The sequence below is a fragment of the Euwallacea similis genome, unplaced genomic scaffold (assembly GCF_039881205.1).
Source record: "Euwallacea similis isolate ESF13 unplaced genomic scaffold, ESF131.1 scaffold_42, whole genome shotgun sequence".
Taxonomy (NCBI): Eukaryota; Metazoa; Arthropoda; class Insecta; order Coleoptera; family Curculionidae; genus Euwallacea; species Euwallacea similis.
In genome coordinates, this window is record NW_027098667.1 from 76,820 (window position 1) to 84,986 (window position 8,167).

The window sequence follows — 8,167 nt, forward strand, 5'->3', positions numbered from 1 at the left end:
TTAATATTTACCCGGTTTATTTGACGTGTGTGAATTTTTTTCTCAGGAACTCATCAAAATAGTCCCACGACTAATCCTACCGTTGGATAGAGCTTGTCTAGAGGAACATTTTGAGTGGTCACTCGGCGGAATCAGACCAGAAATTTCCGAGCGCGGAGCGTGCAAACGTTTAATATTTACCCGGTTTATTTGACCTATGTCTACTCCTATCTCTGGAATTCATCAAAATAGTCCGACGACTGATACCACCGTTGGATAGAGCTTGTCTAGAGGAACATTTTGAGTGTTCACACAGCGGAATCAGACCAGAAATTTCCGAGCGCGGAGCGTGCAAACTTTTAATATTTACCCTGTTTATTTGACGTGTGTGAATTTTTTTCTCAGGAATTCATCAAAATAGTCCCACGAATGATCCCACCGTTGGATAGAGCTAGTCTAGAGGAACATTTTGAGTGGTCACTCGGACGAATCAGACCAGAAATTTCCGAGCGCGGAGCGTGCAAACGTTTAATATTTACCCGGTTTATTTGACCTATGGCTACTCCTATCTCTGGAATTCATCAAAATAGTCCGACGACTGATCCCACCGTTGGATAGACCTTATCTAGAGGAACATTTTGAGTGGTCACTCGGCCGAATCGGACCAGAAATTTCCGAGCGCGGAGCATGCAAACTTTTAATATTTACCCGGTTTATTTGACGTGTGTGAATTTTTTTCTCAGGAACTCATCAAAATAGTCCCACGACTAATCCTACCGTTGGATAGAGCTTGTCTAGAGGAACATTTTGAGTGGTCACTCGGCGGAATCAGACCAGAAATTTCCGAGCGCGGAGCGTGCAAACTTTTAATATTTACCCTGTTTATTTGACGTGTGTGAATTTTTTTCTCAGGAATTCATCCAAATAGTCCCACGAATGATCCCACCGTTGGATAGAGCTAGTCTAGAGGAACATTTTGAGTGGTCACTCGGACGAATCAGACCAGAAATTTCCGAGCGCGGAGCGTGCAAACGTTTAATATTTACCCGGTTTATTTGACCTATGTCTACTCCTATCTCTGGAATTCATCAAAATAGTCCGACGACTGATCCCACCGTTGGATAGACCTTGTCTAGAGGAACATTTTGAGTGGTCACTCGGCCGAATCGGACCAGAAATTTCCGAGCGCGGAGCATGCAAACTTTTAATATTTACCCGGTTTATTTGACGTGTGTGAATTTTTTTCTCAGGAACTCATCAAAATAGTCCCACGACTAATCCTACCGTTGGATAGAGCTTGTCTAGAGGAACATTTTGAGTGGTCACTCGGCGGAATCAGACCAGAAATTTCCGAGCGCGGAGCGTGCAAACGTTTAATATTTACCCGGTTTATTTGACCTATGTCTACTCCTATCTCTGGAATCCATCAAAATAGTCCGACGACTGATACCACCGTTGGATAGAGCTTGTCTAGAGGAACATTTTGAGTGTTCACACAGCGGAATCAGACCAGAAATTTCCGAGCGCGGAGCGTGCAAACTTTTAATATTTACCCGGTTTATTTGACCTATGTCTACTCCTATCTCTGGAATTCATCAAAATAGTCCCACGAATGATCCCACCGTTGGATAGACCTTGTCTAGAGGAACATTTTGAGTGGTCACTCGGCCGAATCGGACCAGAAATTTCCGAGCGCGGAGCATGCAAACTTTTAATATTTACCCGGTTTATTTGACGTGTGTGAATTTTTTTCTCAGGAACTCATCAAAATAGTCCCACGACTAATCCTACCGTTGGATAGAGCTTGTCTAGAGGAACATTTTGAGTGGTCACTCGGCGGAATCAGACCAGAAATTTCCGAGCGCGGAGCGTGCAAACTTTTAATATTTACCCTGTTTATTTGACGTGTGTGAATTTTTTTCTCAGGAATTCATCCAAATAGTCCCACGAATGATCCCACCGTTGGATAGAGCTAGTCTAGAGGAACATTTTGAGTGGTCACTCGGACGAATCAGACCAGAAATTTCCGAGCGCGGAGCGTGCAAACTTTTAATATTTACACTGTTTATTTTAGGTATGTCTACTCCTATCTCTGGAATTCATCAAAATAGTCCGACGACTGATACCACCGTTGGATAGAGCTTGTCTAGAGGAACATTTTGAGTGGTAACTCGGCGGAATCAGACCAGAAATTTCCGAGCGCGGAGCGTGCAAACTTTTAATATTTACCCGGTTTATTTGACGTGTGTGAATTTTTTTCTTAGTAATTCATCAAAATAGTCCCACGACTGATCCCACCGTTGGATAGAGCTTGTCTAGAGGAACATTTTGAGTGTTCACACAGCGGAATCAGACCAGAAATTTCCGAGCGCGGAGCGTGCAAACTTTTAATATTTACCCGGTTTATTTGACGTGTGTGAATTTTTTTCTCAGTAATTCATCAAAATAGTCCCACGACTAATCCTACCGTTGGATAGAGCTTGTCTAGAGGAACATTTTGAGTGGTCACTCGGCCGAATCGGACCAGAAATTTCCGAGCGCGGAGCATGCAAACTTTTAATATTTACCCGGTTTATTTGACGTGTGTGAATTTTTTTCTCAGGAACTCATCAAAATAGTCCCACGACTAATCCTACCGTTGGATAGAGCTTGTCTAGAGGAACATTTTGAGTGGTCACTCGGCGGAATCAGACCAGAAATTTCCGAGCGCGGAGCGTGCAAACTTTTAATATTTACCCTGTTTATTTGACGTGTGTGAATTTTTTTCTCAGGAATTCATCCAAATAGTCCCACGAATGATCCCACCGTTGGATAGAGCTAGTCTAGAGGAACATTTTGAGTGGTCACTCGGACGAATCAGACCAGAAATTTCCGAGCGCGGAGCGTGCAAACGTTTAATATTTACCCGGTTTATTTGACCTATGTCTACTCCTATCTCTGGAATTCATCAAAATAGTCCGACGACTGATCCCACCGTTGGATAGACCTTGTCTAGAGGAACATTTTGAGTGGTCACTCGGCCGAATCGGACCAGAAATTTCCGAGCGCGGAGCATGCAAACTTTTAATATTTACCCGGTTTATTTGACGTGTGTGAATTTTTTTCTCAGGAACTCATCAAAATAGTCCCACGACTAATCCTACCGTTGGATAGAGCTTGTCTAGAGGAACATTTTGAGTGGTCACTCGGCGGAATCAGACCAGAAATTTCCGAGCGCGGAGCGTGCAAACTTTTAATATTTACCCTGTTTATTTGACGTGTGTGAATTTTTTTCTCAGTAATTCATCAAAATAGTCCCACGACTAATCCTACCGTTGGATAGAGCTTGTCTAGAGGAACATTTTGAGTGGTCACACGGCCGAATCGGACCAGAAATTTCCGAGCGCGGAGCGTGCAAACTTTTAATATTTACCCGGTTTATTTGACGTGTGTGAATTTTTTTCTCAGTAATTCATCAAAATAGTCCCACGACTGATCCCACCGTTGGATAGAGCTAGTCTAGAGGAACATTTTGAGTGGTCACTCGGACGAATCAGACCAGAAATTTCCGAGCGCGGAGCGTGCAAACTTTTAATATTTACCCGGTTTATTTGACCTATGTCTACTCCTATCTCTGGAATTCATCAAAATAGTCCGACGACTGATACCACCGTTGGATAGAGCTTGTCTAGAGGAACATTTTGAGTGGTCACACGGCCGAATCAGACCAGAAATTTCCGAGCGCGGAGCGTGCAAACTTTTAATATTTACCCGGTTTATTTGACCTACGTCTACTCCTATCTCTGGAATTCATCAAAATGGTCCGACGACTGATACCACCGTTGGATAGAGCTTGTCTAGAGGAACATTTTGAGTGGTCACACGGCCGAATCGGACCAGAAATTTCCGAGCGCGGAGCGTGCAAACTTTTAATATTTACCCCGTTTATTTTACGTATGTCTACTCGTATCTCTGGAATTCATCAAAATAGTCCGACGACTGATACCACCGTTGGATAGAGCTTGTCTAGAGGAACATTTTGAGTGGTCACACGGCCGAATCGGTCCAGAAATTTCCGAGCGCGGAGCGTGCAAACTTTTAATATTTACCCGGTTTATTTGACCTATGTCTACTCCTATCTCTGGAATTCATCAAAATAGTCCGACGACTGATCCCACCGTTGGATAGACCTTGTCTAGAGGAACATTTTGTGTGGTCACTCGGCCGAATCGGACCAGAAATTTCCGAGCGCGGAGCATGCAAACTTTTAATATTTACACGGTTTATTTGACTTGTGTGAATTTTTTTCTCAGGAATTCATCAAAATAGTCCCACGAATGATCCCACCGTTGGATAGAGCTAGTCTAGAGGAACATTTTGAGTGGTCACACGGCCGAATCGGACCAGAAATTTCCGAGCGCGGAGCGTGCAAACTTTTAATATTTACCCGGTTTATTTGACGTGTGTGAATTTTTTTCTCAGGAATTCATCAAAATAGTCCGACGACTGATACCACCGTTGGATAGAGCTTGTCTAGAGGAACATTTTGAGTGGTAACTCGGCGGAATCAGACCAGAAATTTCCGAGCGCGGAGCGTGCAATCTTTTAATATTTACCCGGTTTATTTGACGTATGTCTACCCCTATCTCTGGAATTCATCAAAATAGTCCGACGACAGATACCACCGTTGGATATTGCTAGTCTAGAGGAACATTTTGAGTGGTCAAACGGCCGAATCAGACCAGAAATTTCCGAGCGCGGAGCGTGCAAACTTTTAATATTTACCCGGTTTATTTGACGTGTGTGAATTTTTTTCTCAGGAATTCATCAAAATAGTCCCACGATTGATCCCATCTTTGCATAGAGCTAGTCTAGAGGAACATTTTGAGTGGTCACTCGGCGGAATCAGACCAGAAATTTCCGAGCGCGGAGCGTGCAAACTTTTAATATTTACCCGGTTTATTTGACGTGTGTGAATTTTTTTCTCAGGAATTCATCAAAATAGTCCGACGACTGATACCACCGTTGGATAGAGCTTGTCTAGAGGAACATTTTGAGTGGTCACTCGGCGGAATCAGACCAGAAATTTCCGAGCGCGGAGCGTGCAAACTTTTAATATTTACCCGGTTTATTTGACATATGTCTACTCCTATCTCAGGAATTCATCAAAATAGTCCCACGAATGATCCCACCGTTGGATAGAGCTAGTCTAGAGGAACATTTTGAGTGGTCACACGGCCGAATCGGACCAGAAATTTCCGAGCGCGGAGCGTGCAAACTTTTAATATTTACACTGTTTATTTTAGGTATGTCTACTCCTATCTCTGGAATTCATCAAAATAGTCCGACGACTGATACCACCGTTGGATAGAGCTTGTCTAGAGGAACATTTTGAGAGGTCACACGGCCGAATCGGACCAGAAATTTCCGAGCGCGGAGCGTGCAAACTTTTAATATTTACCCGGTTTATTTGACGTGTGTGAATTTTTTTCTCAGGAATTCATCAAAATAGTCCCACGACTGATCCCACCGTTGGATAGAGCTTGTCTAGAGGAACATTTTGAGTGGTCACACGGCCGAATCGGACCAGAAATTTCCGAGCGCGGAGCGTGCAAACTTTTAATATTTACCCCGTTTATTTTACGTATGTCTACTCGTATCTCTGGAATTCATCAAAATAGTCCGACGACTGATACCACCGTTGGATAGAGCTTGTCTAGAGGAACATTTTGAGTGGTCACACGGCCGAATCGGTCCAGAAATTTCCGAGCGCGGAGCGTGCAAACTTTTAATATTTACCCGGTTTATTTGACCTATGTCTACTCCTATCTCTGGAATTCATCAAAATAGTCCGACGACTGATCCCACCGTTGGATAGACCTTGTCTAGAGGAACATTTTGTGTGGTCACTCGGCCGAATCGGACCAGAAATTTCCGAGCGCGGAGCATGCAAACTTTTAATATTTACACGGTTTATTTGACTTGTGTGAATTTTTTTCTCAGGAATTCATCAAAATAGTCCCACGAATGATCCCACCGTTGGATAGAGCTAGTCTAGAGGAACATTTTGAGTGGTCACACGGCCGAATCGGACCAGAAATTTCCGAGCGCGGAGCGTGCAAACTTTTAATATTTACCCGGTTTATTTGACGTGTGTGAATTTTTTTCTCAGGAATTCATCAAAATAGTCCGACGACTGATACCACCGTTGGATAGAGCTTGTCTAGAGGAACATTTTGAGTGGTAACTCGGCGGAATCAGACCAGAAATTTCCGAGCGCGGAGCGTGCAATCTTTTAATATTTACCCGGTTTATTTGACGTATGTCTACCCCTATCTCTGGAATTCATCAAAATAGTCCGACGACAGATACCACCGTTGGATATTGCTAGTCTAGAGGAACATTTTGAGTGGTCAAGCGGCCGAATCAGACCAGAAATTTCCGAGCGCGGAGCGTGCAAACTTTTAATATTTACCCGGTTTATTTGACGTGTGTGAATTTTTTTCTCAGGAATTCATCAAAATAGTCCCACGATTGATCCCATCTTTGCATAGAGCTAGTCTAGAGGAACATTTTGAGTGGTCACTCGGACGAATCAGACCAGAAATTTCCGAGCGCGGAGCGTGCAAACTTTTAATATTTACCCGGTTTATTTGACGTGTGTGAATTTTTTTCTCAGGAATTCATCAAAATAGTCCCACGAATGATCCCACCGTTGGATAGAGCTTGTCTAGAGGAACATTTTGAGTGGTCACTCGGCGGAATCAGACCAGAAATTTCCGAGCGCGGAGCGTGCAAACTTTTAATATTTACCCGGTTTATTTGACGTGTGTGAATTTTTTTCTCAGGAATTCATCAAAATAGTCCCACGACTGATGCCACCGTTGGATAGAGCTTGTCTAGAGGAACATTTTGAGTGGTCACACGGCCGAATCAGACCAGAAATTTCCGAGCGCGGAGCGTGCAAACTTTTAATATTTACCCGGTTTATTTGACGTGTGTGAATTTTTTTCTCAGGAATTCATCAAAATAGTCCCACGACTGATGCCACCGTTGGATAGAGCTTGTCTAGAGGAACATTTTGAGTGGTCACACGTCCGAATCGGACCAGAAATTTCCGAGCGCGGAGCGTGCAAACTTTTAATATTTACCCGGTTTATTTGACGTGTGTGAATTTTTTTCTCAGGAATTCATCAAAATAGTCCCACGATTGATCCCATCTTTGCATAGAGCTAGTCTAGAGGAACATTTTGAGTGGTCACTCGGACGAATCAGACCAGAAATTTCCGAGCGCGGAGCGTGCAAACTTTTAATATTTACACGGTTTATTTGACTTGTGTGAATTTTTTTCTCAGGAATTCATCAAAATAGTCCCACGAATGATCCCACCGTTGGATAGAGCTAGTCTAGAGGAACATTTTGAGTGGTCACACGGCCGAATCGGACCAGAAATTTCCGAGCGCGGAGCGTGCAAACTTTTAATATTTACACTGTTTATTTGACTTATGTCTACTCCTATCTCTGGAATTCATCAAAATGGTCCGACGACTGATACCACCGTTGGATAGAGCTTGTCAAGAGGAACATTTTGAGTGGTAACTCGGCGGAATCAGACCAGAAATTTCCGAGCGCGGAGCGTGCAAACTTTTAATATTTACCCGGTTTATTTGACATATGTCTACTCCTATCTCAGGAATTCATCAAAATAGTCCCACGAATGATCCCACCGTTGGATAGAGCTAGTCTAGAGGAACATTTTGAGTGGTCACACGGCCGAATCGGACCAGAAATTTCCGAGCGCGGAGCGTGCAAACTTTTAATATTTACACTGTTTATTTTAGGTATGTCTACTCCTATCTCTGGAATTCATCAAAATAGTCCGACGACTGATACCACCGTTGGATAGAGCTTGTCTAGAGGAACATTTTGAGAGGTCACACGGCCGAATCGGACCAGAAATTTCCGAGCGCGGAGCGTGCAAACTTTTAATATTTACCCGGTTTATTTGACGTGTGTGAATTTTTTTCTCAGGAATTCATCAAAATAGTCCCACGACTGATCCCACCGTTGGATAGAGCTTGTCTAGAGGAACATTTTGAGTGGTCACACGGCCGAATCGGACCAGAAATTTCCGAGCGCGGAGCGTGCAAACTTTTAATATTTACCCGGTTTATTTGACGTGTGTGAATTTTTTTCTCAGGAATTCATC